This window comes from Microtus oregoni, unplaced genomic scaffold, assembly GCF_018167655.1.
Source record: "Microtus oregoni isolate MIOR12 unplaced genomic scaffold, Mior012 000010F_ref0000083, whole genome shotgun sequence".
Lineage (NCBI taxonomy): Eukaryota > Metazoa > Chordata > Mammalia > Rodentia > Cricetidae > Microtus > Microtus oregoni.
The window spans coordinates 51,004,921-51,025,781 of NW_024543069.1; positions in this window are offsets into that span (position 1 = coordinate 51,004,921).

Below are 20,861 nucleotides of genomic sequence, written 5' to 3' on the forward strand. Positions count from 1 at the left end.
AGAATCTAAAAATAACCAAATGACCAGGAGGGCAGGGGAGAAGGAGGTAGGCGAGGAGCAGGAAAAGATCAAAGATTGGCAGAGGACTCAAGAATCCTAGAGACCAATTAACCAAAAGAATGGGAGAAAAGCGGACAGCCAAGGTGAATAACAAAAAAATGGGTGCAATTTACTGAAGAGCTGTCCCAAAGGGAAGCAATATGGCAGGCAGAGGCAAAGACAAAAAGGAAAGTAGATATTGCCTGTGACAAGGAGTGGCCACCTCCTTCATGCCCCCAGCCATGCTGGGAAAGATAAAATGGGAGAGGGGAATGGGACAAATAAGGGGGCACCATCTTTGCCAGGAGGTAATGAATATACTAGCAAAGTTGGGGCTGTCACACAGAGGAATGCGGGGCAGTGCCTTCTGGAGATCCTAACCATATTTATAATGAGGCCTATAGGGCTAAGGTTTACGGACCCCAAGCCTTCCTGGTCAATGTTGCCCCTGATCCTAACCTCCCCCTAGCCTGTTATACTTGGGAATCTAAGGACTTGAAAGAAGATTTGAGAAAGGCAGTAGCTGAGGATGGCCCCAGCTCCCCTTGAGCCATGACCCTCCTTCAGGAGGTAGTCTACTTACCTTTGTGTCCCGAAGGACTGGTATGGTATGGCTAAGTCTACCCTGAGGGGATCCCAATATATTAAATGGACAGCCTTCTTTAAGGAGGCCTGTCACACTAGGGCAAAATTCAATAGAACGACCCGCCCTCCCACCAATTCCCACCACTTACCCGATGCTAACTGGTACAAAGGAAGGCTTTTCTACTGGGGTACAACAAGCCACAATTACGGTTCCGTATCAGGACCAAGCTGGAGGAGGGACCCACGGAATCACCTATAGCTGGCACGATGCAAAAGCTGGGAGAGCCACTTCTGGACCTTATTGTCCACGTGCAGACAAGCCTTGAGAGGAAATTGCCCTCCACTTCTTGGGCTTAGAGACCAATTTAATAAGCTCCTAGTCTAGGAAGGTATGAACCAAGATACCAGGATGGCTTTGCTGGTCTTAGGGATGGATCCATGAGTCAATGGGTTGTGGCATCGCAGAATGTCGGGACCCAGTCACATACCAACTAGACTCTTGTGATGGCCCTTCAGGCCCAGACCCAACCTCTAGCCTCTTCTATTACTCAGGCCTTGGTGGCTGGACATCAAATGCAAACACCTTGGAAATGCTTCTTATGTGGTCTACTGGGGGTATTTTAAGAGGGATTACCCCCAGAAGGGCAATAAGACCCAGGTGCAGAAGGGTCACTGGAAATTCTCCCTTGTGGATAAGGCCCTTGATGAGCCCCTGGAACAGTTCTGTATTTGTGATACATAAGCCTAATGGGACCTGGAGAATGTGACAGGACCTAGGAGCAATCAATGCCCATATGGAGCTAGTAGGGACCCCTCTAAGGGGCTTACCTTGGACCTCAACAATCCCTTCACAGTTTCACCTCACTGTAATCAGTCTAAAGGACTGCTTCTTCTCAATTCCTCTTCATGAGGAGGTTTGCGAAAAGTTTACCTTTTCCATTCCTCTTGACCTGATGAAAGATATGAATGGGCTGTTCTCCCACAGAGGATGGCCAATAGTTTAAAACATTTTGCCAACATTTTTATAGTATACTCTCTCTCTCTCTTATTTTGGCAAAGATAATACCCTTCAATATGTTTAAATAGATGATCTTGTCATTGGGCATTTGGAGGAATCAGGGCTAGCTCCTGGGGTAACCACTATTGTTGATATCCACCAACAACATGGTTTTAAAATAGCCCCAAAGAAAATACAAAAGTTACCTCCATTTTATATATTGGGGATCCCAGTTAACACTTACTCAAGCCTAAACAAATAAACCCCAATTAATCCTGCCTGAGCCTCTCACTTTATTGGGGTTACAAAAGATACTAGGGAAATTAACTGGGTAAGGTCCTGGTTACCTGTAGAGACTGGGAGACTAGATGATCTCCTAAAAGGGAGGCAACCTTCTGAGATCATTTTCTTACCCCCTGAAGGCTATCAGGAACTCACTGAATTTGTCAATGAGCACCATCAGGCTTCTTTGGTGAGATATAATCCTAACATTCCAATCCAAGGCTGGATGTTCTTGGAGAAAAAGACCATGCTGGCTGCCATTGTTCAGCAGTCACAACCATTAGAATGGGTACACATCACCCTGGGGGGCACTCCCATAGTATACTCTCTAGTCAATCAAATAGCTTATATGATTATAAAATCATGGACCTGTCCCTCTCACATTATGGAAGAGATCCCTCTAAATCAATAATTCCATTTAAAATTAAGGATTTAGAATGGGTGGCCAGACATTGTTCTTGATCCCCTGGAGGGATTTCTGGGGATGCTGGACACCCACTTTGGGGAGTCCCAGTGGTTAGGAAGCTATGTCAAGAACTACACTGAAGAGGCTCCTTAGTCTTTTCTTCTAGGCCCCTACCCCAAACATTCACTGTTTGCACAGATGGTAGGAAGAATGGGACTGCCTTTGTAGTTTTCCTTGCAGCTGGGACTAAGACAAAGATTACCAAAATTCTCCCTTGTGGACAATATAAATAAATGATGGCCATATATATTGCCCTACAAGAGGTCCCAGAACTCTGCAACCTCTATTTAGACTGCTCTTATTTTTTTTTTTAAAAAAGATTTTTATTTTATTATTTTTTATAACTTTTTTTATTGAGAAAAGTAGAAAAAAAAACAAGTTTCCACCTCCTCCCAGCCTCCCATTTCCCTCCCCCTCCTCCCACCCTTCTCCCCCTCCCCCCATTCCTCTCCCCCTCCCTCTGGGGTGCACCCACCCACTGAGACAGTGGAGCTGATCTATTGGGAGCTCACCAAGGCCAGCTGGACTGTGACTGAAAAAGCATGGGATAAAACTGGACTCTCTGAGCATGGCGAACAATGAGGGCTGATGAGAAGCCAAGGACAATGGCACGGGGTTTTGAACCTACGTAATGTGCTGGCTTTGTGGGAGCCTAGCCAGTTTGGATGTTCACCTTCCTAGACATGGACGGAGGGGGGAGGACCTAGGACTTACCACAGGGCAGGGAACCCAGACTGCTCTTATGTGGTGAACCTACTGCCACACTTACCCTATGCCTATATCAGATTGGATGCTAATACTATTTCTGCCTTGATGATACAACTCAGATCACTCTTAGAAGGTATTCAGTATCTTAGAGTGTTGAAATAGGAACGGCTAGCTTTACCCGAAATAATTACACGGAAACTGTATTCTTTTAAACACCGCTTGGCCCATTTCTATCTAGCCTCTTCTAGGCTAGCTCTTGCACCTGGACTAGCCCATTTCTAATAATCTGCTGTAGCCTACAAGTTGGCTTACCAGGAATGATCTTAACCTGCATCTGCCTGGAGTGGGAGAATCATGGCGACTCCTCCACTCAATTTCTTTCTCCCAGCCTTCTATTCGGTTTACTCCGCCTACCTATGTTTTAACCTATGAGGGCCAGCCAAGCAGTTTCTTTATTGCTTAACCAATGAAATCAACAAATTGATATATGACACTCCCACATCATTAGAGGACACCAAAACCTCCCTGCCCTCATTTCCCAAGGGAACGCTGCTATGAATGTTACAGCCTCAGCCTGTCTCAACTCTGCCCATACAGAATGCTACTCAAATGCATGACTTAACTCATGTCAACTGGAGAGGACTCATATATAAAGCAAAGGAAGCCTTGCAGTTATACTTGCATCTGTAGCTTCCATTCTGTTACTCAGATTTTCCATTTCCAAAATTCCCCCAATTTGTGTTTTTTTTATTGCCTCTATTTCAGTTTTCAAGTCTTGAACTGTTTGATTTTTTTATGAGTTTCTTTAAGAGATTTATTGATTTATTTCATTTTTTTTTGTCTTTTTTCCCAATTTTTAAGAGAAATTTTCATTTCCTCTTTAAAAGTCTCCATCACCCTCATAAAGATACATTTAGAGTGATTTTCTTCTGTTTCTTCTGTGTTAGGGTGATCAAGTCTTCCTTTTGTATGACCACTGGGTTCTGTTGTTAACCTGTTGCTTTTTAGGTTGTTGCATGAAGTCTTGCATTGGTGCCTGCAGTGCCTTTGCCTCTTGGTTTAATAATTGGAGTTACAGTCTGTGTCCTTAAGAGTTATTTTTGGTCTGATCTATACTATCACTGTCTCTGTCTCAGGGAGCTGCTCAGGTCTCTCTTCGTCTACTCTTCTGGTCCACTCTCTTGGTCTGCTCTCTTTGTACACTCTCCAGTCACAGCCCGTGCTTCAACACTGTGGAGGTGTTGGGGCAGCCAACCTGCAGGAAGCTTGCCTGCTGGCTGACTAGAGAAGCTGTGGCAGTGAGGGGGGGGGTTCCCGGAGTTTTGCCCCATACCAAGGGCCTAGAAAGTGGGGTGTCCAGCTGGGTGGATGAACACTCACTTCCTGGTCCATTCTGGTTCCTCTGAGGTCACAGGGGATAGGTGCCACAGAAATTCTTATAAAGGAAAATGTTTAATTAGTCTGGCTTACATTTTCAGAGGTGTAGTCCATTATCATGGTACAACATGGTGGCATACAGGCAAACATGATGCTGAAGTTGGGAGTCCTACATCTTGATAGGCAGGCAAAAGGAACTGCCCTGTCTCACTATGGCTTGAGCCTATATGAAACCTCAAAGCCTGCTTCCACAGTGACAAACTTCCTTCAACACCTATTCCAACAAGTCCGTATCTCTTAATAGTCATTTTGGGGACCATTTTATTTCAAACCACCACATTCCACCCCCTGACCCCAAAGGCTTACAGCTATATCATAATACAAAAACACATTCAGTACAACTTCAAAAGTCCCCACAGTCTGTAACTGTTCCAAAATTATTTAAAAGTCTAAAATTCAAAGTCTTTTCTGAGATTCATGTAATAATATCTTAACTGTAAAATCAAAATAAAAAGCATATCACATACTTCCAACATATAACAATACAGGATATACCTCAACATTCCAAAACACAGAGAAGGGAGAATAGTGTGGAAATTCTGGACCAAAACAAGACTGAAAATCAGCTGAGCAAGCTTCAAACTCTGCATCTCCATGTCTGATGTCAAAGTGCTTTTCAGATATCCAACTCCATTCACTTTGTTAACTGCAACACACTTTTCCCTTGGGCTGGTTTTACTCCTTATTAGTTGCTGACGACAGCAGGTATTCCACAACTCTGGCATCTCTAACTTCTTGGGTTTTCGAAGGTAATCCAGGCTTTTCCTTCACAATGTCACACAATGGCCTCTCTGGGCCTCCATTCATGAACATGCCCACCACATGACTGGCCTCAGTGGCTTTCCTTAGTTGTGTAGGAATTTTCCATAGCTTTCTTCTATCTCTGTAAAGTCAGAACCATGTGGCCCAAACTGCCAAGTTCTACTATTGGCTGGGGATTGAACTTGACCCTCTTGTTCAATTCCATCTTCACTTTCTGTTTTCAAAGATTTTCTTTACTGTATAAGTTTAGCTGTGCTAAAACTGCATCTGTAGATGAGACTGGTCTTGAACTAAGAAACCTTCCAATTACATCATCACCATTTTTCTGTTCTTTATAGTAACCTTCACTGTCTAAGCTTGGCTTTTCCAGAACTTGCTCTGTAGACTAAGATGCACCAGCCTCTGACTTCTGAGTGTTGAGATTAAAGGTATGTACTATCATACCTGGCTCTAAGCTCTTCTTTAATTTCTTTATACAAGTTTAAAACTTAGCTGGGTGGGATCTTGCCCTGAGACTGAGGTCACCACTCCTTTTATTTTGTTTTATTTTTTGGTTTGTTTGTTTGTTTGTTTTTGTTTTGTTTTGTTTTTTGAAACAAGGTTTCTCTGTGTTGCTTTGCAGCCTGTTCTGCTCTGTAGACCAGGCTGGCTTCTGACTCACAGAGATCTGCCAGCCTCTTCCTCCCAAGTGTTGACATTAAAGGTGTATGCCACTACCACACCACCTGGTTTTATTTCATTTCTTAATCTGTTTGTTTAATTGGACACAGAAATTAGCTACAGTTTCTGGTGTTCTTTTTCTCTTCAAATTTTGCATTCTTTTGTTTCTCTTCATCATAAATGTATAAAAAAGTAACTAGTAATAACCACATAATAGTCAATATGAGGTTGTTTTGAGATTTCCTTTGCCAACAGAATTAATCTAAAGCTCTTTTTTAGCCTCAGTAAGACTCTTCAGACAAAAGCAAAAAACAGCCACATTCTTCACCAAAATATTACAAGAATGATCTAGTCCACATATTAATATCCTTTTCTTCTTGAACCTCTTGGAACCAGGGGGCCACCACTGAAATCACACTCAGTGCCACTGACTTCCGTACTCCTACTGGTGTGATCCATTATGCAGCACTTCAAACGTTCCACTTTCCTAATTCAAACATTAAAGTTGACATTCCTCCAAATAAAAACATAGGCCAATCTCAGCAATACCTCAGTCCCTAGTACCAACTTTTGCCTTGGTTAAGGTTTCTATTGCTGTGAAGAGACACCATGATTATGACAAATTTTATAAAACTAAAACATTTAATTGTGGTGGCTTACTTTTTAGAGGTTTAGTCCGTGATCACCATGCTACAATATGGTGGCATGCAAACAGACATGGTGCTGGTTCTGAGAGTCCTACCCTTAACTCAAGAGACAACAGAAAATGGTCTGTCTCACTAAATGTGGCTTGAACATATATGGGATATCAATGCCTACCTCAAGAGTGACACACTTCCTCTGACAAGAACACATCTACTCCAACAGGTGCAAGCCTCCTAATAGTGACATTACTTTTGGGGACCATTTTCTTTCAAACCATTGTATCTTTCAAGAATTAAACCTGAATTTGTTCCTTAGAACCCATGTAAAAATATTGGGCATGGTGACACATGCTTATGATTGCAGTCTAGGAAGATGAATGTTAAGTGTAAGGATGCTAGGACTCATCAGTCAGTCCAGTTAATTGTTGAATTCCAGGCCAAAGAGAGAGCTTGTCTCAATAGAGGTGAATAATATTTTAAGAATGGCACCCTGTAGTAGTAGGAGCGATGGGCTGCGTTCCTGGCGCCTGGCCACCTGCACGGCTAACTTTACCCAAAATAATTACATGGAAACTGTATTCTTTTAAACACTGCTTGGCCCATTAGTTTTAACCTCTTATTGGCTAGCTCTTACATATTGATCTAACCCATTTCTAATATTCTGTGTAGCACCACGAGCTGGCTTACCAGGAAAGATCTTAACCTGTGTCTGTCTGGAGTGGGAGAATCATGGCAACTGCCTGCCTCGGCTTCTTTCTCCCAGCATTCTGTTCTGTCTACTCCGCCTATCTAAGCTGCTGTCCTATCAAAAGGGCCAAGGCAGTTTCTTTATTAACCAATAGAATATGACCCTCCTCCATCAGCACCAAGGATGTCCTCTGGACACACACATGCACACACATATGTACATTTCAAAAGTAACTTGAAACTTTTTATGTTGATGAATTGCAACACTTTGCAAAATATCTGTGAATATTAGCCAACAACAATCTGCTGATCTGTATGATTAAAATGTGTTTCCTCACTGTAATAGCATAGAGATATGAAGTGTGCTGGCTAGTTTTATGTCACTTGATACAAGCCTGAGTTATCTTGAAGAAGGGAACCTCAGGAAAAACTGGCTGTAAGGCACATTTTAATTAGTGCTTGATTGGGGGAGAGCCCAGCCCATTATGGGCAGCCCTATACCTAGGCTGGTGGTCCTGGGTTTTATAAAACACAGACTGAGCAAGTCATGACGATCAAGCAAGTAAGCAGCATTGATTCCTACCCTGTTTTAAGCTCCCATGCTGATTTCATTGGATGATTAACAATACTGTGGAAGTGTGTGGTGGTTTGAAAGAAAATGGCTGCATAGGCCCATAGGGATGGCACTATTAGGAGGTGTGGCTTTGTTGGAATAGGTGTGTTACTAGAGGGAGGGCTTTGAGGTCTCATTTGCTCAGTATGGCAATCTCTTCCTACTGCTACAGATCAAGATGTATGACTCTCAACTCCTTCTCTAGCACCATGTCTGCCTGCTTGCCACCATGTTACATGATGATGATAATGGACTAAACCTCTAAACTTTAAGCAAGCACCAATAAATATTTTCTTTTATAAGAGTTATCATGGTCATTGTATCTCTTCACAGCGATAGAAACTCTAACTAAGTGATGGAGGAAGGTCATTGGTTAAGTAATAAAGAAACTGCTTGGCCTCATAGATTAAAACATAGGTGGGAGGAGTAAACAGAACAGAATGCTGGGAGGAAGAGGAAGTGAGCTCAGAGGCCATGCTCCCCTCTCCCGGGCAGACGCACACGATGAAGCAAGCCGCCAGGTCAGACATGCTGAATCTTTCCCGGTAAGACCTGTGCTACACAGATTATAAGAGATGGGTTGATTGGGATATCAGAATTAGCCTGTAAGGGCTAGAGTTAATGGGCCAAGAAGTGTTTAAAAGAATACAGTGTCTGTGTAATTATTTTGGGGCATAAGCTAGCCAGGCGACCAGGAGCTGGGGCGGCAGGAGCCGGGCTGTGGGAAGAGGCCCGCAGTACCCACAACAACTAAGACAAAGTGTAAGTCAAATAAACCCTTTCCTCCCCAGCTTGCTTTTTGGCCATGGTATTTCATTGCAGCAATGGTAACCCTATCTAGTACATGCTTTGTAATTCAGAGCTTTACTTGATGAAAAGCAACCACTGAATCTGTTTCCACAAATAGTTTCTGAACAGTGAATGGTAAGCCAGTCTGAACTATAGAGAATTAAACAGTGGTCTATGTGGTGTTTCGAAAGAAAATAGCCACTAAGAAGACTGACATTATTAGGAGGTGTGGCCTTGTTACAGGAAGTGTGTTACTGTGGCAGTGAACTTTGAGGTCTCTTTTTCTCAAGCTTCCCTCAGTGTGACATTCTTTCCATTACCTGCATGATGTAGCACTTGTAGCTCCAGCACATCTGCCTGCACATTGTCATGCTCCTCTTCATGATCATGATGCACTGAACCTCTGAAACTGTGAGACACCCTCAATTAAGTATTTTCTTTACAAGAGCTGCCATGTTCATAGTGTCTTCTCACAGCAATAGAAACTCTAGCTAAACCAGGGCGGTGGTGGTGCACACCTTTAGTCCCAGCACTTGGGAGGCAGAAGTAGGCAGATCTCTGTGAGTTAAAGGCCAGCATGGTCTACAAGAGCTAGTCCAGGCCAGGCTCCAAAGCTACAGAGAAACCATGTCTCAAAAAACAAAACAAAACAAAATAAAAACAAACTATAACAACAACAAAAAAGAAACCCTAAGTAAGACAGAAAATGTTACCAAAATTGTGGTATTGTTGTGATAGGCCTGACTATGCTTTATTTAGAGAAATATAGACTTTGGTACTTTGGGATAAGAATGCAGTGCAGTGCTTTAAGCACTGTTTAATGGGGCATACTAGTAAGAGCAGGGAAGACAATGGTACTGATAATGGAGTTGGATCATGAGGTTTCAGAGAAGAATTTTAGTATGTTGCCTGGAGATTGTTCTTATGATATTTTGGTGAAGGAAGTGGCTGCATTTTGTCCTTGTCTGAAGGGTCTTCCAAAGGCTAAAGTGAGGCATTTTGGACTAATTCCACTTGCAGAAGAAATATCAAAACAGCCTGGTATAGACCCTGCCATGTCTATATTAGTGGTAACTCTAATGAAGATATATAATGAAAGAAGCAAGTTGAGCAAGGAAAATATTTGAGGAAGAAAAGATCACCAGAAAGTGGAATGAAGCTAGGTTCTTTGTTCAAGGAGATGAACAGATTAAGAAATAAAGGGAGTAGTGACCTCAGATCACACCCAGATGAATGAAATTAGAGATATGGAGAGCATTTTGACATTAGATACAAGGATGTATATATAACTTGTGTCATTATGTGGTAGAAATATGTGATCTGCTTTTTGATGTTGATTTTTGCAGGGAAATTATAGTTAAGAGATTTCCATGCATCTCAGAAAAGACTTTGGACTTTTAAAAGTAGTTGAGACTGTGATCTGTGGTAGACTATGATTACTTTTGATGTTGTACTGAATGATTTTTTTACATTATTATATAACTATAATCCTTTAGGGGAAACTGGGATATATGATGCTTGTAGTGGGAGATGAGAAAAGATTCTGGAGAGGCCAGAGATCCATGAGCAGTTTCTGGAAGGACAGTGGACTCAGAGACCATTTCAGGCTAAGGAACAGTGTGCAATGTGTGTACGACTTGGCACCTGCTTGTACTGTACATAGGATCAGACAGCCAATGATAGATACATTCTAGTGACCAAATCTCCTTTGGCTGTTAGCTCATTTAGGGGATGGGCTGTGCACGCCCTCTTTCCCTGTCCTCCTCCATCTATGGCTCTATCTCTGGCTTCTTTCTTTCTTCCTTTTTTTTTTCCCCGCTAGTTTAGAGCTGAAAACAAAATGGAAAACCTGTAGTTTTATTTAGGTACCAGAACTAATCATTTTTATGGCACTTAGTATCTCGGTGTTCATTGGTTGCAGAGCACACATTGGGACTTAGTGTCCCCATTCCATGTCTTTGAACTCTAGCTGAACAGATCAACAGAGACTCACTTTCAATAAAAGACTCTTCTGGTTTAGGAGGCTAGAGGCTGGTCACAAACATCTCAGTGGCCCCGGAGCTGGTTAAGAGCATTAGTTGACCCTCAAGTGTGCTGGGAGCATGGGGTGACCCTGAAGTTGACTGGGAGCATGGGGGTGACCCTGGAGTTGGCTGGGAGCATAGGGGTGACCTTGGAGTTGTCTAGAAGCAGAGACTCTACAGAGTTATCTGCTTAGGGAAGAGATGCCCCTGTTGAGGGTTGCAGAGACTCATTTTGAGTGCATAGAAAAAATAAAGAAAAATATTAAGCAAACCAATATTATTTTTGTAGAGAAGACCCCCCCCCCCATAATGATGCATTCCTGGACATAGCTACTGAGAGTAGAAACGTGAAAACAAGGTATCTTTCTCCTTCCAAGCTGCATTCCCCACACGGCTGACAGAAAGTTAAAAATATTCGGCTGGTAGGAAAAGGTGAGAAATGGGATGACTCAGTCCTTCCACAAAAAGACTCTGCAAAGGCTGGTCAGACCCTGCATCACCAGACACCATGTCCTCCCAGGCCACATTCAAGATGTGTGAAATGGCCTGCCTGAGAGCTGACATAAAAAACTTTCAAAGGTGACAAAAATGTCAGGGTTACAATTTAAGAAACAAAATTCAACTCTTCTAATTAAAAGAATCAGAAAAAAAAAACCTGTGGCATCTAGTAAATTCTTGGTATATCCCAACTCTCTTGACCTCAGGACTTGTGCTCCTCTGCCTGGCCTGGTTTGGGCTTTCTGTCCGTCAGGGTACTAACTGGGCTTTAGCAATCCTAACACGTTGTTCTTGGACTTAAACATGAATTTGAACTTCCCAACTGACCTGATGCTGCTTTTTATGATTAATTGTAATTCTTTTTAATATTCACTTCTACTGGTCTGTCCCCCTTCTCTCATTTCTCCTGCCTTTCATTCTTTTCTCCTTCCATCCCTCTATCTCTCCCTTCTCTCTCTATGTCCCTCCTCTGTTTCTCTTTCTTCTTCTCCATACCCCTGACTCATTTCTTTGTCTCCCTTTCTTCCCACAGTTAGTTGTTTGGAAAACATTTAAATAAAATTTAATTTGATTGTTTTAGAAAAATACAGGAAAAGGGAAGATAACTCCCCTAGACACTTTTCCTTATCATAGACATCATGCATTAATAAGGTACTTTTGTTGCAATATATGAACAATGTTAAGTTTTAAGTAAAACTATAAAAATGACATGTATAAATGGTTTCCATTGCCTTGGGTTGGACTTTGTTACTGAAAGCATCCTGTGACTCCACCAGTGACCTTACATGTGGTGTAGCCCAATCTTCTGACCCTGTTCTGGGTTGCTGTGACTCTGTTCTTTGATCTGGTGCTTGAGTGATTCTTGCTATTGTGTAAACTTTCTTCTTCCAAGTGAAATCTCTTTCAACTGTAGCATTTCTAGAAGTACTAGGTGACACACTTGAAAATTTCTGTCATGCCATTATTCCCACTGTGTCTGAGTTAGGTTACTATTGCTGTGATGAAACACCATGGCCAAGCAACTTGGGGAGAAAGGGGTTTATTTGGCTTATACTTCCATATTGCTGTTCATCATTGGAGGAAGTCAGGACAGGAAATCAAGCAGGGCAGGAACCTGGAGGCCTGAATTGATGTCATAGAGGAGTGCTACTTATTGGCTTGCTCCTTATGGTTTGCTCAGTCTACTTTCTTATAGAACCTAGGACCATGAGAACAAAAACAATTCTGCTCTCTGTGAACTTGACCCTCCCCCATCGATCACTAATTATGAAAATGTTATACAGGCTTGCCTACAGCCCAATTTCCAAGACATTTTCACAATTGAGTGTCCCTCCTCTCAGGTGGCTATAACTTATGTCAAGTTGATATAAAAACTAGCCAGCACACAATATCTGAACTTTATTTTAATTTCCCTGGTTTTTGACCAGTTATGATTCCATATTATATTTGGTACCCCTGTCTCTGTGGAGATCCAGAAGAGTTCAACATTCAGCCAACAGACAGGCCACATGCATCCCAGGATAGCTATTAATGGGGCCTAACATGTTTGAGTACTGAAATGTAATTCTTCAATATCAGAGTATTAAATAACCTGTGTAGGGACTCCTCTTGCCTAAGATTTTCCCCATAACTGTAGTATTTAAAAATATATTGACAACCTAAGGATTGACTTATGCTTTGTAGACTTCTGTGGACTAATTCTTCTATATACTGTGTGAATATATGTCACTATGATTGGTTTATTAAACAAGCATCCTGGCCAATAGCTGATCAGAATAAAGCTAGATAGGACAACCAAACTGAGATAGATGAGATGAAGAAGTATGGAGTCTAGAGATGCCATTCAGCTGCCAAAAAAAAGTAGGACATAAATAAAATGAGATTGCCAGGTTTGGGTGGCTCACACCTTTAATCCCAGCACTCAAAAGGCCCAGGCAGGCAGATCTTTGTGAGTTTGAGGCCAGCATGGTCTACAAGAACTAGTTACAGGACAAGCTTCAAAGCTACAGAAAAACCCTGTTTCAAAAACAACAACAAAAAAAAACAAAAACAAAACAAAAAAGAAAATGAGGTAACATGTGAAGCATATGTAAAAAATAAAGGGTTAATTTAAGCGCAAGAGTTAGCTAGTAATAAGCCTGAGCTATTAGTCAAGAATTTCTATGTGTACGTCTCTGAGTGGTTATTTGGGAACTTTCAGGTTGGAAAGAAACATCTGACTACAGTAGACTGCTCTTCATTGGTTATATATTTTGTGTTTCCTACGATTAGGCTGGAACAATGGACTTTTAAAAATGAAAAGGAATTTTATACAGAGCATTGGATTGGGGATTCTTCTCACTTTTGTTTCTCTTCCTAACCTGACTGGAAGGTTTTCCTTCCCTCCTGTGTGTGTTGTTCTCCAGAAATTCATTAGAATGTACAGTAGATTTAAAGAGTAGAAAATTAAACCTTGCCTCCTGGAATGTGACAGGCCAACATAAATTATCTGGATCTTTTTGCACAAGATATTAATTTATTCTCTAATTCTTTGCCCATGCAACCATTTAATAGTATCAGTTTCTGGCCTGGCAATATAGCTTCAGTAGTCGGAGGGCTTGCAGGCATGCTTGAGACTCAGGGTTTGATCCTCAGCACCATAGAAAACTGGCTGTACTGTTACACCTGTCATCCTAGCCCGAAGGAGGTAGGGACAGGTAGATTAGAAGGTGAAGATCCTTCTCAGCTCTGTAAAGAGTTTGAGATTTCCTTTCTCAAAAAAGTATAAAAATTCAGTGTATATGCATAGTTATTAATTTTATAACTTAGAACGAGCAATTTATTATTTATTTTGCTGTTTAACTGGGGTAAAATTTATATTTAAGAAGTCACTGTCTTTCCCATGAACTCTTTCTCCTTTTTAAATTAAAAAAAAGGATTATGTGCATGAATGTTTTGACTGTATATATGTCTGTGTACCACTTATATGCCTGGTGCCAGAGGGGGCCAAAAGGGGGAGCCAATCCCTTGGAAATGTTATAGATGGTTGTGAGCCCCCATGTGAGTGCTGGGAGCTGAACCTGGGTCCTCTGCAATAGCAGCCAATGCTGCTAACCACTGAACTATTTCTCCAAATCTTATTCACTACTCTTAATATTCTTGATGAGTGTAGACTGAATGATACTATCTGGAGAGTTAAAAATCATGAATTCTGGTGGGAGACTTCAACTCTCCATTCAACACTGGACAGGTCTGTCAGACAAAAATTAACAAAGAAATAAGGGAACTGACATATGGACTTAACAGACATCTATAGAGAAGAGAAAGTGGGAAGTGTACATGAAGGCATTGGCACAGGAGACCATTTCTTAAATATAACCGCAGTAGCACAGACACTGAGAGAAACAATAAATGAGACCTCATGAAACTGAAAACCTTCTGTAAAGCAAAGGGCATGGTCAACATGACAAAAGGGCAACCTATAGAATGGGAAAAGACCCTCACCAACCCCACATCAGACAGAGGTCTGATCTCCAAAATATACAAAGAAATTGGTCATCAAAAGAAAAAGTAATCCAATAATAAAATGAAGTACAGACCTAAACAGAAAACTCTCAACAGAGGAATCTAAAAGGGCTGAAAGACACTTAAGGAAATGCTCAGCATTCTTAGGCTTCAGAGAAATGCAAAAACAAACAAACAAAAACTCTGAGATTCCATCTTATATCTGTAAGAACGGCCAAAAACACTGATGACAACTTATGCTAGAGAGGATATAGGGTAAAGGGAATATTCCTGCATTGTAAGTGGGAGTGCAAATTGGTACAGCCCTTTTGATTGTCAGTATTGTGATTTCTCAGAAAATTAGGAAACAACCTTCCTCAAGACCCAGCAATACCTCTTTTTTAGTATATACCCAAAGAATGCTCAATAATACCACAAGGACATGTGCTCAGCTATGTTCATAGCAGCATTGTTTGTCACAGTCAGAACCAGGAAATAATCTAAATGCCCCTCAACTAAAGAATGGATAAAGAAAATGTGATATGTTTATATAGTGGAGTACTACACAGCAATAAATAAATAATAATGGCATCTTGAAATCTGCAGGCAAATGGATGACTCTAGAAAACATCATATTGATTGACGTAATCCAGACCCAGAAAGACAAATGGCATATGTCTCACTCATACGTGACTTTTAGACATAAAGCAAAGAAAATCAGTCTACAATTCACAATCCCAGAGAACCTAGACAACAATGAGCACCCTAAGACATACATGGATCTAATCTACATGGTAAGTAGAAAAAAACAAGATCTTCTTAGTAAATTGGGAGCATGGGGACCATGGGGGAGGGTTGAAGGAGAGGGAAGAGGAAGGGAGGGGAGCAGAGAAAAATATATAGCTCAATAAAAACAATACAAAAATGTTGAGATTAAGGGGGAGAGAAGTGGGGGGAGGGGGAGAGGAGTGGAAGGAGGGGGAGGAAAATGGGAGGCTGGGAGGAGGCGGAATTTTTTTTTCAATAAAAAAATAAAAAATGAAAAAAAAAAGACAGGTGCCACAAAAAAGAAAAAGAAAAGAAAAACCATGAACTCTCTTCTAGACAGCTCTTTTCAAAGGTTTCTTCAGATCTTCCTTTCTCCTCTTTCTTTCACAAGCTCTTTCAGACACCAACCCACAGTTAAAACCCTGTAGGTGGAAATGCTCCCTGTTTAGGTAGCTGCCCGAATGCACCACACACGTCTATCATCTGCAATATTATGCAGATGCTCTGTTCTGTACAGGCTAGGGTCTTGAGCCTTGTGTGCAATATACACAAAATCACAATCAATTCTAGATATCAGCTATTCTTATTTGAGAAAATAATGAATAGAAACAAACATTATCAGGGTATTGTAAAATTAATAGTGAAATTATCTTTTACATTACTGTAGTTTATTCTAATCTAAACTAGTTTTCTTACATTCTTCTCTCCCAAATACTGTGTTTATAGGTGTGCACCACAGTGTCTGATTTATGAACTTCTTAGAAATAAACCCAGGGCTTGCTGCATGCTATTGACAAGTTTCCCAATTTGAACTTCCCAGATACAATATGTATAATATTATTCAAAATGCAATAAAAATATATTCCCAGAAGACTTTTTTAGAGTAAAAAAAGCTTTGAATCAATGTTGTGAATCAGTTCTTATTGTATTTTCCTTTAGATTTTTATAAATTCCTTTGGAGCTGTAAATGTTCATGTGACCACAGGTGACCAAAGTCCTAGTACATTTAACCAGCTGTCTTGTTGTGCCAGAGGGAGGCAAGATTGGTTGTGGTCTGACTAAAATGTTCCATCTGTCACAGTGGCCTTCACAGTCCTGTCTCTGTCAAGTCATCTGCTATATACACCTCCAGTTAATAGAAACGAATCTTAGAAAGTCAGCAATCACCCGAGACAGATGCTTTCTAATCCTTCTTTACTGGAGAAGTCATTGGCAGTTAAGGACTGAGACAGGGAGAGGAGCCATGTTTTCCGGTGCTGTAAATACTGGTTAGATGGCTATGATCCAGCAAATAACCTCTACTCATGCTCATGCAAAAATACTAAAAATCCTAACCACACTCAGTGGGTCAACACACAAAAAAAGCATGAGAGGAGGAGGAGAATCTGGGTGGGGGAAGAAGAGGGGGTTCACCAGAAGTGGAAAGAGATAAAAATGATAATTGGCCTGAATATGATAAAAATATATGCGTTCATGAAATTATCAAAGGAAAACAACGGTACTGTTCACCTCGTTGACTTGAATACAGTGCTCTCTCTGGTCAGTGCTTTGGCTGACATTAGGACACTGTTTAGATTCTCTCCTCACCCCACTCCACCTCTGTTACTGTCCTATCTGGATGACTGCACCCATTCTGAGTAGAAGTAGGAGGGGATTCCTAGTAGATAAGTCTTCTGTGTCAATCTGGCTGTTCTGTAGTTAATTTTCTTGCTGTGTGTGAGCCAGTGCCTGCATGGCACTGTTCTCGAACACCACAGGAATGTCCTGAATGAATGGAGCTCTGGCTTAGAACGAGTTGATCTGCCCAGGAGCCTTACAGGGACTGTTTTTAAATTTAGGTCTTATTTTCTAAAGGATTAGAAATATCAGATGCATGGTTGGGATTTCACTGAGCTGTGTGGAGGTGAAGTGGTATCTGCTTGCCCAATGATGTCCAATGGTGGCAGAAAGTATCAGACTATTCAAAAAGATGGGAGATGCCAGGGATAAGATCAGGAAAGGCTGCTGGGGATGGGATGTAGGAGGCTATCAGGGCTCTTGGAGACAGCTGTATTAGATGTATTGATGTCTACATCACAGAAGCCTTTGAGCAAGGCTTTGTATTTGTGTCTGAAATCTGGAGCTGTGGTCTTGGCTTTGTCTCTATCTTGTCAAATACATTCTCCAGACCTTTTACTTTCATTGGTTACCAAAAATGTTGGACCAGGATGCTCTTAATTCTATGGTCCTATGATACTTAAGTTTTTGAAAGAAGTCCACAAAAGTGCCTTGTTGACTGAGATAGAACTGAAATGTGTAGGATAAAATAAGAGAAGCTTTTGTTTATGTTTTCTGAGACAGGGTTGCCTTGCGTAGCCCTAAAGCTGGTCAGGAGCTCACTCTGTGGACCTCAAGCGAACTGCAACTTTCCTGCCTTATGCCTCCCATGCACTTGGATTCACAGACATGAGTGTTCAGCTCATGCCTGCCCCAAAATAGATTTAAAACCTTGTCTCTTTTACCCAAGATAAAAACAAACTGAAAGCACAAAATGGATTTACACACATCCTTCCCATCCACATTTATTGAGCTGGTCGTACTGTGAGCAGAGAGTGTAGGGATGCAGGCATTTCCCTGAAGTATGCAGGCTTTTGGAAAGATAGGTTTCCAGTGCCCACTTCCTCTTTCTACATTATTATTAGAATTGGAAACTCAAAAAGGGAGCATATCCTTCAGGGCTTCTTTGAAAATGCAAATAATATCCTAAAACCAAGAGGGCCATCAGGCTCAGCCTTGTCAGGTTTTTGAACAATTAATTATTTCCTAATCTCTTCAGTCCAAAACACAGATTGCAAGATTGGGTGGTGCTTTCATCAGACAAAACGGTGAGATCCTAAAAACTGCACAAATGCGAGTCTACTTTGCACCCATTTAGGGAAATGATCTGTGTCCCTTTCTATAGAATGAGGCTGCCCTAGTGCTGGGAGCTCATAGTGATGGCTGCTCATCTTCTTGGAAGACCTGCACTGCTACCCCAAGCTGCCTTGGCAACAAATACGAAAGAGGTTCTCGGAACATTCCACAGCCAAGTAAGGCTCTCTGGGAGACGCCCTGACAGAACCAGGCTGTTAAGACAGAGTCTATTTTCTTCATGCTTAAAATACATCACTGTGGATGTGAGCTGCCTCAGGGTTTGGGTGACAAGGAATCCTATTTTTGTCACATTGCCCTGGTTTTACTGCTCTCCCACCACCCAGTGTCCTGAGAAGGCCTTCTGAGTGGCAACATGTCCCATTTAATAAATCAAACTATCCATGCAGGATGGCACCACTTGAAATAAGACCCTACAGAATGAATGCGAGAAAGCCAAGCTGTTGCTGGCAGTGCCACAGCTCCTGAGCTGGAGTCTCCAGCTCACATGCTTTGATTTAATTGGCCTAATGAGTCTGGGCTGGATGTGACTGCATGATCAATCAGGTTCGAGTTATGAGCTGTTGAAAAATGGAATTACAGCAGAGAAAAGGCTTTTGGCAGATTGACTACAGGCAGGAAGCCGAGAAGTTTTGATTTAACAATTGAATAGTTTTTCCTTTATTTTTGTCCCATCCCTTCCATGCTGGTAAGTCACAACAAAACCTAGGTGGGTGTCTTGCTTATATGCATTAGAATTCATCTTTCAGTCCCCACTCTGTTTTGAACCAAACACAATAGGTTCTGCCTTCTGTGACATTACAAACCAGAGAACATTTGCTCTCTAGAACATTAAAATGTCCTTGACAGAATATCATTGGCTTTGCCCTTGTAATAGATCGGGTAAGGGTTATAAATGTATTTCATATATGTGTGTACATACATGAATGCATACATTTGAGTACTAACCTGCGTTTTTTAGTTCTTTATCAAGCCTAGCCTCTTCATTCTTGTTTATATAGTTAGATCTCTGATGGGCTAGCAAGTATTTCTGGCATATGGGTCCCCTCCCCCATGTTTTTTCCAGTGTCTATTCAAGGAAGGTCTTGGGTCATTCCAGGTCAGGAGCAGAAACCTCCTAAGCAGACACACCTTCTTCCATTCTGGGGGCACTAGAGATGAGGGAACGTGGCAAGGATTACTGACTTCCTGCTTGACTTGCCACGCCTGAGGTAAATACAGGTACCCTCAGCCTGGGATATTTAGCTGGCCATCTCTAAATAACTCTTAAATAGCTCTACAGAGCTTTTGGTTGTTGCTTTATTGATCTTTGGTCAAACTTGTAAAGTAGATATAAATTTTCCTGTTTTTGGTTTTGGTCTTTTTGAGACAGGGCTTCTCTGTGTAACAGTCCTGGCTGCCCTGACACTTGTTGGTAGATTGGTAGAGGTTGACCTTAAGCTCACAGAAATCTGCCTACCTCTGCCTCCCAAGGGCTGGGATTAAAGGTGTGCACCACCACCACCTGGCCTTTCCTTTCCTTTGTTAGGTGGGTAGGAGGTTTTATTTTGTTTTAGCTTTTGCCTTGGTACTTCCTTTTTTAATTAGTGGGAACTGAGAATCTTAACTTTCTAGAATATTTTGAGCAAGGAACTGTGGCTGTACTGCTGAAAGGACACATTGATATGTTAAATGTTCATGTTCACCCTGGCCATTGCAGGGGGTGGGGCGGTTTTCTACTCTGCTATCAAGGGGCATAGGGTTTAGCAGGTGAGTGAGATGGTAACCTAAGACAACTACATAGGTCATAATGTAATGGGCCTGGTAGTGGTGAAGATGTCCTAAAGAGACTTGGGTGTCTCTCTATGACTATTATACTATTGGAACAATTGACCCTAAGAATTGGGAATTTTCCCACAGTTGGAGAAGGAAAAGTGCCAGCTAGAGTGGATATTTAGTTCCCTGAAAGGATAAGACCCTAGAAACCATGACAAGACCACACCTTGATAGGACTGCTTAGATGAGTATATTGATAGCCCTCAGTTTCAACTTTAACCTTACTTTAGGGTAATGAGGTGAGGAGGTCAACTGGATGTCTTTGTTCCTCTTTTTAAAGTGGCCAGATTGAGCACATCTCCCTTTTTTGCTTTATTATTAATATTTCCATTATTATTATATTATTATCTCTCTTGTAATTTGTTCTTTCCTTTTTCTTTTTACCATTTTTCCCCAATGAAAGATACCTTTTGATTATTTGGGATTTTCATATAGAGCACCCTGATCACACCTGCTTCCCATCCTTCCCTGGTCTGCCCTCCCACCTTTGTGCCTTCCTCTGCAAAAAGAAAAAGAAATCCATCAAATCCAATTTGTGGTGATCATATACTGATTGCAACATTGTCAAGCTCTCAGTGGCCAGACCCTTAAGAATAAATAAATGCCCCCCAAAGACACCTGGAAGCCATCAACTACATTTGTCATTGTACAGAGCGATATGCAGACTCCTCGTCACAGTTTTCAAGGACTCTCT